Source organism: Salmo salar, chromosome ssa12 (assembly GCF_905237065.1).
Source record: "Salmo salar chromosome ssa12, Ssal_v3.1, whole genome shotgun sequence".
Classification (NCBI taxonomy): Eukaryota; Metazoa; Chordata; class Actinopteri; order Salmoniformes; family Salmonidae; genus Salmo; species Salmo salar.
The window spans coordinates 88,181,845-88,192,818 of record NC_059453.1 but is presented as its reverse complement, the minus strand read 5'-3'; the positions used below and the strand labels follow the sequence as shown (position 1 = coordinate 88,192,818).

General features: G+C 38.8%; 1 protein-coding gene across 6 annotated transcripts in view; it reads left to right on the top strand.

Annotated features, from left to right (window-relative positions):
* The first annotated feature begins 3,345 nt into the window (after window positions 1-3,345).
* igfn1.1 (immunoglobulin like and fibronectin type III domain containing 1, tandem duplicate 1) overlaps window positions 3,346-10,974 on the top strand; it is a 33,732-nt gene continuing 26,103 nt past the window's right edge. For 5 of the 6 annotated variants that reach the window (XM_014133791.2, XM_014133794.2, XM_014133793.2 and 2 more), the window contains exon 1: window positions 3,346-3,585. The gene's annotated coding sequence lies outside the window, so the exon portion shown is untranslated. Of the gene's footprint in view, window positions 3,586-4,997; window positions 5,017-10,974 lie in introns of those variants that run through there. The other variant, XM_045691893.1, reaches the window with a different exon arrangement.

The following is a 10,974-nucleotide window of genomic DNA, read 5'->3' as shown; positions in this document are numbered from 1 at the left end:
ATATGGCAGGTTTATGACACCTCTTGCCTCTAATGGCAAAGTGCAATAGTTTTACTGCAAGGGCAAAGCAGGGTGAGCACATGAAGATTGTCTTGAAATGATCAGCTCAGGGAAGGAAACAAGCTTGGGCATTTCAAGGTCTGCTCCTCAGGGTCTAATTCTGCTCTCCAATTGCATGATCAGTGTGTTGGTAGGTTTCGCAAATGGTAATAAAATATATAAGGTCACTTAATATTTACAGGCAATGCAGGTGCGTTCTCTGCAAGTAGGCAGTTATTAATACGAACTCATAAACCAAGTCCATAACATTGGACACTACTACTAAGCCTTATGGGGCAAGACTTTGAATTTGTAAAACCGCAAAATGTGTAAAACCATAAAACTATTTATCAAGTAACTTAGCTTAAAAAGGATAATATAACTTAACTTTTCATTACACATACAGTGTATTGTAAAATTGTTAGGAAAGGTTTGTGAGATTTGATATATATGTAAATGAATAAATAAATAAAGAGTTTTTGCTTTGTATGTGGCGTGGTGGTGGTTATGATCATGGTATTGATTTGTAATGGGACAAGAACAGCTTTATGTCCTGCTTGATACCGATAGGATGACACGACCTTTCAAACATCTTGCTGTGAATTCCATATGTCAGGGATCAAGGGCAATAGTTAACTTTTATTTATGTTCTAAATATATAGCTACCCTATTAACTTAAACAACTCACAGTTGGCAGGACTGTGAGCCTCTTTTAAAGTACTATGCCAAATGTCAACATGCACCTAAATAAACATGTTCTTTACATACTCAGTATAGGCACATGCTCAAATAAACAAAATAAAACTGTACTCATAAGATCATATTGCTTTAAATAATTGTAACAGATGCATTTAACATCCTCCCTCTGAATGATATACTGTACCACTGTGACAAAAAATGGAAGGAATGTTTTTACAAAGGCTGTGATAAAATGTACATTAATATCCATAATCTTTTCAGGTCATCTAATGGATAATTTATTGGATACCGGAATAACATGGCCCCTGGAGAAAAGCTTCAGCCATAAAGTGCTACAGTACATTACCAAACATTTACATTGCATTCACCTTAAGATAGCTAGGTGAGACAGCTATATATAACAGTTGTATTAAAGCCAGACTCAGTAAGTCCCAAATAAAATATAAAATGTTATTTTCTTGTTTAACATACTTCGAAATGGATAAATTAGAGTTAATTTGCCATTTGGGTCACTTCAAAGTGATACAAAATACATTTTTATGAGTTATTAAAAGTACAGCAGCTTGGTTTACAAATTGCAGGTCAGACTTCTCAAGGTAATTATGATGCGTAGGCCTATTGACCATTTTGTCACGCACGTTCTGATGTTGCTAGCTTGATTTTCTGGGTAAAACTGGAAACTGAATTGTCGGCGATTTTCATTCAGCAAGGCAGGCATTCCTCACTCATGAGTGCTAGTATCACGCTGCTGTGGACAGTGCCAATGAAAATCACAATGTAATGAATACTCAGGGAGAAAAAGGTGTAGATTCACACACAGAGCGCAGCAGATGTTTGTTTTGCCTTCACAGAAGGCAGGAATCGTGGTCACAGGCAGGTAATGGTCATACACAGGTAGGCAAACAGGCAGGTGAATCAAAACTAGGACTGAAGGCTTTAACTGGTTCTCACAAACGAACTAGGAAAAGGCTTTGTGGAGTCAAAACGAACAATACCTCACAAAGGCACAAACAGAATGAACTGATCTAAATAAGGAGCTGATGAGACCAGGTGAGTAACCAACACAGGTGAAATCAATTAACAAAAATGAAAGACAGGGCTACGTTCAAGAACACAAAGAAACAGGGCTACGCTAAAGAAACAACGAAACAGAACACAAGGTTGACTAAAAAACTAATTACAGAACCTTACACACACAAGTCTGAGTTAGTTGTCTGCTGGTAAATTAAACTATAGTACATTAGTTACACAGAAAGCTAGTGAGCTAATTTAGCTGGCTAGCAAACAGCTGTCGATATATTATTCAACCATTGCTAAATGTGCAAACCGGTGGTGTAGCCTACTATAGTAAAAAAACAATTGTGCACTTACAGTACTTGCAAACATTTCACGTCTTACGTTCATAGTTAACTTGTACATTTTAAAAAAAATATTCCAGCAGCCTACATGTTTGTTGTAACTAGAAGAGGCCTACTTGTTGATCTGGAACAAAGGGTGGCTGGCCCAGCAGCTGCTTGACAACTCTCAGGTAGCCTAGACTCTAGCGCATGTTATGACGTCTTACCTGGGTTTATTTTGCTGGCCCGACAAAACAAAATATAAAATTTTAACAAAATTACGAAACTGACACTTACTGAGTCTGGCTTTAAGTACATTTTTCCTCAATAAAGAAGTTATCAGCAAAGGCAGTGCTAGTACAGTAAAAAAAAAAAAGACAAATGCACGTTTATTTTTTTTATTTCTTTATAATTTTTTTAATGGGGGAACACAATCTCTCACAACATTTAAGGAAAAAAAAACATTGACCATTATGGTTACTGTAACCATAGAAATCACAGTGAAATGAATTACAGTAATTGACACAGTAATCAATACTACCATGCCCCTCAGACTTGACAGGAAAATAACAGCCAAGTTACGTTCCACACTAAATTTAATGGGACAAAGTCTTATGATTTACGCTTCATAAGAACCTTTCCAACACCACAGAAGAGCTTACAAATATTAACCACTGAGCCAAAATAGCAATCACTGGTCATTTTCAATGATAAACATTGGTATTTAAAAATATATACACATTGATGCATTTATTCCCCTTTTTCTTTCTCAGGTGCCCTGACCTGTGTGGTTTACAGTCAACATAAAAGTGTTTCTTAATCCCAAATTGGTTTGAGGATGGCGAGATGTAACTAAGAAGGCTAAGAAAGCTTAGGTAGTCTATCGAGTTGTTATTTCTTAATGTCAAACATTAGCAGTCTTTCTGATATATTAATTCATCTTTGAAATTATACAAAAAAACATTAACCACTGTATTTTCATTTACATTTTGTTGACTGATTTATTGAAATGAACAATTTACATCTTACTACAATTTATTCACACACACAATACTACATTTATTAGTCAAAACACAGACCTTCTTACTTCTAGTAATGAATTACACTCAAATGTATAATTGAAAATAACCATCATAGGTCTAGACAAACTTGCAGTGTTATATTCACTGGATATACACCATGATTTTAAGTGAAAGTGTGGTTATGGGAACCAGTTAATAAACATTACTGTATGAGGGGTGCCACTGTAAAGGAAGTGTTAGTTAGACCCACCCTTAGTGGAGCCCCCCTCTTCACTGCCCACCCAACCAAACATCTTTGGTGCAACTCCTCAACACAAATACAAAAAAGACAACTCGTTTTGGCAGTCGCTGAGTCTTCAGGCAGAGACACACACGTTGCTCTTTAGGATTTATTACCGAGCACAACTTGGAACAGGCGCTCAAATATCAGAGTAGCCACAGTGTTGCTTGAAAGGAGCACAGCTGAGAGCACTGAGGACTGTGAGCAGGTAGGTCGTTCTTCCCTCCTCTCTGGCAGAATGGGGGGGTCGGACGAGAGGGACCAGCATGGAGGGGAATACAAACTGGGCTTGTACCTTTTTTAATTGTGCCAGTATTGTTATTCTGTTATGTGACTTGAGGAAAGGTCAACATTCCATAATGTACATAAAGTAGTAGTAATAGCGTTTAGTTGTTCTGGGAAACATAGTGATAATGCTATTCTGCATATGAGTATGTAAGCAGATGCTTGTATGACCACAGGGATTTTCAGCTGATATCGGAAGATTAGGGTGTAAAATAACTTCAGCAGGGCTGAATACCTTTAAAAGGTACATAAAATACTTAAGGGTAAAGGGTATTAAATGTCGCAACTGTTTGCTTTCTGGTCTTTAAGTTTTTAATGCCCTCTAATTTCAGTTACTCAAGTTACTGAATACCTCATTAAGTTAGTTACGAACTTTCACTTGCTTATGTGTCTGACATAGTGTACTGTACATTAGAATGGGATTCCATATGAAGAGGCACAGCTGACTTGGTGGTGATGCATAAAATCATTTTAGTTGGGCATGTGTGTTCTACAGTTTGAATTTCACTGTTGTGGAATTTGTAGAGCTGGATCATAGACGTGAGGTCATGGCCGTGAGGTCATAGCCGTGAGGTTTGAGGGTGACGGCTAACTATAGATGGAGGTGTCAAATAAAAATGCAGCCCAAACATATATGATAAGCCATAGCTAGAGTGGGCTGGTTTTATAGTCAAACTGCAAAAAGCTATTCTGTATTCAGTACAATTTAGACAATACATATATATATATATATATAAGAGAGAGAGAGAGAGAGAGAGAGAGAGAGGATGAATGGGCAAGATAAAATTATGAAGTGCCTTTGAACGGGGTATTATAGTAGGTGCACTGGTTTGTGTCAAGAACTGCAACACTTCTGGGTTTTTCACACTCAACAGTTTCCTGTGTGTATCAGGAAGGGTCCACCACCCAAAGGACATCCAGTCAACTTGACACAAAATGGGCCAGCATCCCTGCGGAACGCTTTCGAGACCTTGTAGAGTCTATGCCCCGACGAATTGACGCTGTTCTGAGGGCAAAAGGGGTGGTGGGAGGTGACTACCTAATGAAGCTGGTCGATAGAATGCCAAGAGTGTGCAAAGCTGTCATCAAGGCAAAGGGTGGCTATTTTGAAGAATCTCAAATCTCAAAGAATCTCAAATTTTGATTTGTTTAACACATACTCCGTTCAAAGGCACTTAAATATTTTGGCTTGCCCATTCACCCTCTGAATGGCACAGATACGCAATCCATATCTCAATTGTCTCAGGGATTAACTTTTATTTTAACCTGTTTCCTCCCCTTCATCTACACTAATTGAAGTGGATTTAACAAGTGACATCAAAAAGGCATTATAGCTTTCACCTGGATTCACCTGGTCAGTCTATGTCACTCAGTGTGTACTGTATGTGTGTGAGAGCGCAACATTTTTCTATGTCGGACTAACAATTAAGAAGATACTTGTATCTAAATGAACTATTGTTGTGTCATTTTACAGAAGCAGAAACAAAATAGAAGATACATGATTGTATTTGTAAACAATGCAGTAGAACAAAAGGAACATAACATTAACAAAATGCCCTGTGTGTTATAATGGGGAAGCATGTGCCAAACATACCTTGAGTCTCTATTGTGGAATTTTTGCATGAACTTGGCAGCTCCCTTAATTGAAAATAATTGAGAAAACCATTTGGCAATTCAAATACTACCCTTCAAATACAGCACCCGTCTGTCACCAAAACCCCTTGTCATCAAGGAACTGTTTTTTGTGAGTTATGCAGCTGTGGTTAGTGTACGTGTGAAAAATCGCCGTGAGGGACACTTGAGAACCTCTCAGATGCCATTTCAAGTGTGAGGTCAACAGTGCAGTCAATGGTGGAAGACAGAGTTACTCAGACTTGTCTAGCACCATTTTAGCAATAAGTACGCGGGCCATTCCACGAAATGGGTGCATTTTGCATCCCATTGCTTTTTTATAGCAGCAAAATAACTAGGCCTTTACAATGATGGTGAAACTTGGAGACGTTTTTGGATTAAGCTTTCTGCCCATATCAGATATGTCTATGTCCTGGGAAATGTTCATGTTACTTACAACCTCATGCTAATCACATTAGCCTAAGTTAGCTTAACCGGCCTGTGGGGACACACCAATCTTTAAGTATTTAAAACCTCTTAAGGATTGGCCCCTTTTTTCAATTTTCACCTAAAATGACAAATTATATGTTTAAGTTAATTTCTTAAACGTTTACATGTCAGAAAGGCACCCATTTTGTGGAATGAGCCGCATGTGTTCGTTTGCTGTTCAGCCCTTGATGAGATCATTCTCACGGCTCACTGTAGGTTCAGCACACTGTCAAGCTGGTTGATTCATAGTGTAGCTTTATCCTGCCCCTAAATTAATGGCCTTGCTGCTGTAGTGTTACATAGCAAGAACGTACAGGTCTTTGTCAATCTTCCCTCAGAAGTGAAATTGACACAAGTTTACCTGCACACTATTACAACACTTCGTGGTGTTAGGACAGTGTGTGAATGTTTGCTACCAAGTGGATAAAGTTAAACATCACATTTACCAGTTAACAGGACATGTTAAATGGTGTCACGAAGGTCATGAGGTTGAGTGCACTCCATCAAACCTGGACACCTTATTTAGAGTGTTGTTAATTAATTCAGTTTCATGACTGCACGTTGGAAGTCAGGGCAGGGCTGCATCTGTTTTGTCTATCACTCTGTAATACAACACCTTTATGAGTTCATGTGAAACACCATGTGGAACCACCATGTGGAAACACCATTTGAAATATTTGCAAGAGGAAGGAGCTACAAGACAAAATTGCATCACTGATCCAATATCAACACTATTTTATATCATTTAGTTATCAAGTAGTCTAAGTAAGCACTTGTGTGACAATTATATAACAAAGTACAAAACTAGTAACAAACATACTCCACAACAGGAGTAATACTGCACGTAAACACATACATAGAAATAGACATACATTATCAAAAAAGAGGACTCTTCTTTCCATCAACAATAGCAGCACATTTCAAGACAGCTGCCTTCAGTGTGGTGCATTACTTATGCTGCCAGTCGTGGAATCTTGCCCCACATACTGGTTATAAAGCATGCCTCCTATTTCTCACTGCGACATAAATGTTACCTTTTATACAGCCACATATCAGAGAAACAAGTGATGATCTGTGTGATAGCACACAGCATGGCATAGCCTGGATCTATTGACAGCGTTGGACTAGTAGGTAGCCCAGTGGTTAGAGCGTTGGACTAATAACCAAAAGGTTGCACGATTGAATCCCTGAGCTGACAAGGTAAAAAATCTGTTGTTCTGCCCCTGAACAAGGCAGTTAACCCACTGTCCCTAGGCTGTCATTGAAAATAAGAAATTGTTCTTAACTGACTTGCCTAGTTAAATGAAGGTAAAATAAGCTCTGCAGAAGGATGCATATACTTTGGTGTCATATCAAAGGCATTGGAGTTAATTTTTAAGCCCCCGGCAAGAGTCAAGACCACTGCTGGAGTACAGCTCTGCTTCGGACAGTCTTCCTGGGAGTGTGTAATGAACTAAAAATAAAGCTCTCAATTTGAGTGATGGCACAGCTTGTGTGTTTATTAAGATAGCCTGAGGTTCAGGGATGGAGATTAATCTAGCCCTCGAGCCCGAGGTAATACTTTTCAGACCAGCCTAATAGAAATTGTTCCCAAGTAGCCCGCCTCTTAGAGAAACTTTGTCTTTCAAATATTGCATGACACAGATTTTGGATCCTGTCTAGTTAAAATTGTGGTCTACTAGCCCGGCTGTTCAGTGGCGAAAATCCTTTAAGTTCCATCCCTGCTGAGGGTGCTTGATGACTTAAGGAAATATTCTGAGCTTTTATTATACAGACAGAACACTTTAGATAAAAAAGAAATCTGCTCTAGCTTATTTTTTACAAATAGAACCTACCTGGTTATTTACTATTAGGCGTTAACTAACTAGTAGCTTGTAACAATGGATACAAACTGGAACTTAATTGGTTACTACAGTGTATTGTACCAAATGGTACACATTGTTCATGATTCAATGAATGCCAACACAATCAAAAGTACACTACCGTTAAAAAGTTTGAGGTCATTTAGAAATTCCTTGTTTTTTAAAGAAAATCAAATTTTTTGACCATTAAAATAACATAAAATTGATCAGAATTACTGTGTAGACATTGTTAATGTTGTAAATTACGAATGTAGCTGAAAACGGCATATTTTTTAAATGGAATATCTACATAGGCGTACAGAGGCCCATTATCAGGAACCATCACTTCTGTGTTCCAATGGCACGTTGTGTTAGCTAATCCAAGTTTATAATTTTAAAAGGCTAACTGATCATTAGAAAACCCTTTTGCAATTATGTTAGCACAGCTGAAAATTGTTGTTCTGATTAAAGAAGCAATGAAACTGGACTTTGTGGGTTCGATTATAGGCTCAACATGTCCAGAAACAAATACCTTTCTTCTGAAACTCGTCAGTCTATTCTTGTTCTGAGAAATGAAGGCCATTCCATGCGAGGAATTGCCAAGAAACTGAAGATGTGGTACAACGCTGTGTACACTCCCGTCACAGAACAGAGCAAACTGTCTCTAACCAGAATGGAAAGAAGAGTGGGAGGCCCCGGTGCACAACTAAGCAAGAGGACAAGTACATTAGAGTGTCTAGTTTGAGAAACAGACACCTCACAAGTCCTCAACTGGCAGATTAATGAAATAATACCCGCAAAACACCAGTCTCAATGTCAACAGTGAAGAGGCGACTCCGGGATGCTGGCCTTCTAGGGATGCTGGCCTCCATATCACCAACAAACTAACATGGTCCAAGCACACCAAGACAGTTGTGAAGAGGGCACGACAAAACCTATTCCCCCTTAGGATACTGAAAAGATTTGGCATGGGTCCTCAGATCCTCAAAAGGTTCTACAGCTGCACAATCGAGAGCATCCTGACTGGTTGCATCACTGCCTGGTATGGCAGCTGCTCTGCCTCCGACCACAAGGCACTACAGAGGGTAGTGCGAATGGCCCAGTACATCACTGGGGCCAAGCTTCCTGCCATCCAGGACCTCTAAACAAGGTGGTGTCAGAGGAAGGCCCATAAAATTGTCAAAGACTCCAGCCACCTTAGTCATAGACTGTTCTCTCTGCTACAACATGGAAAGCGGTACTGGAGCGCCAAGTCTAGGTCCAAGAGGCTTCTAAAAAGCTTCTACCCCCAAGCCATTAGACTCCTGAACACCTAATCAAATGGCTACCCAGACTACTTGCATTGCCCCGCCCCCCCCCCCTCTTGTACACCGCTGCTACTCTCTGTTGTTATCATCTATGCATAGTCACTTTAGTAACTCTACCTTCATGTACATATTACCTCAACTAACAGGTGCCCCCGCACATTGACTCTGTACCGGTACCCCCTGTATATGGCCTCGCTTTTGTTATTTTACTGCTGCTCTTTAATTACTTGTTCATTTTATTTCTTATACATATTTTTTAAACTGCATTGTTGGTTACGGGCGTAAGCATTTCACTGTAAGGTCTACACCTGTTGTATTCGGCGCATTTGACTAATGCAATTTGATTTGATTTGTACACTAAAATCTCTGTTTTTTGACATTAAACAAATGTCCCCAAAATGAATTATACACATCTGGTCCTTATAGTGTACCGCATACGTGAACACACATATGCTGCTATGTCCCAAATATGTTGCTGATGCATTTTAAACATCCAACAGATGGGCGGGATTATGGCACCATGCAAATCATGCGAACACATAATATTCAGGGTTTCAAATGTAAAACTGAGTCATCTGCACCACATGCTAAATCATATAGAACATATATAATATCTGAATATAAGGTTAAAAAATGCATGCAACCAGTCCTAGTTTAGAAACAAAATATAGTCATTACGTTATTTCAAGGTAATTCAGCTATAATGCTATATACCTAAGTTCTTTCAATAAATAACTTATCTTGTCATACGTTAACTCATCCTTAAGTATCACTTCAATGATACTGAAATACGAAACCAAAATGTTAATAATTATATAAGACCTGAAGTGGTAGCACTCACCTTACCGTTTTCTTCCTTCACTGTATTTTCTCAAGCGGTAGAACTGACCTTACCGTTTCTTTCTTCCACTGTATTTTCTGAAGCGGTAGAACTCACCTTACCGTTTTCTTCCTTCACTGTATTTTCTGAAGCGATACAACTCACCTTACCGTTTCTTTCTTTCACTGTATTTTCTGAAGCAGTAGAACTCACCTTACCGTTTTCTTCCTTCACTGTATTTTCTGAAGCGGTAGAACTCACCTTACCATTTTCTTTCTTCACTGTATTTTTTGTACCAGTAGAACTCACCTTACCGTTTTCTTCCTTCACTGTATTTTCTAAGAATCTATGACGAGATGTAAAAATATGAGTTAACTTACCCTTCATAACTCTCCCCTCTTCAACCCCTAACCAATGAGAATTTTAAGGCTTGATGAGCAGAACAGCCATTAGGTCCAATTTTACTACTACAACAAAAAAAGGAACGATATAGAGAGTTATGTGACCTATTACATTCGTAGACCAATGATACTGCTATGTCTTCAAAAGTGCTGTCAGTCTGTATCTTGAATTCCCTAGAATTTCTGTCTTTACAATCTGTGTCAGAGGACACCTGATGTACATTATAAATCAAAATCCTAATTTCTCTTTGACATTTGACAAGCCAAAGAACATATGCTATAAAACCAGGCAGGCAAGGACAGTATAGCTTTAAGAAAAATTGGGTGATTCAGGTATTGCGTGAACACAATTCAGTATAAAATGGTCAACATAAAATTGTTAGAAGGAATTCTCAAAACTTAGTATCAACTCTTAATCCTGTAGAATCATATTGACAAGTGATCTATAATCTGCAGAGAGCAGAGATCTTTGTTAGCTATGTTCCCTATTAACCATCTACAAATACCTCGATAATCTATAGCGCCCTCGGTGCCTCTGTTGCTACCCACCCCCTCTGCATATCCTCCCACCGTTTGGTTTAGTAGAGATTTCAACAACTGCAGGGCTCAATCAAAACATGTCAGCATCACATTCCTAGAATAGACATCGATCCAGTGGTTCGACACAAGGCCAATAGATAGACGTGTGTTGCATGCTGCCTCTTACTGACTGGGTAGAATAACAGCACCACTTAATCAAGATTTCTCTTCCATTGCTAGCAGCCGCTTGGTACTGTATCATCTGGGAGGATGATACACTACCCTGATGATGTCATTTTAGGGTTTCTTTGATAAGCAACCTTT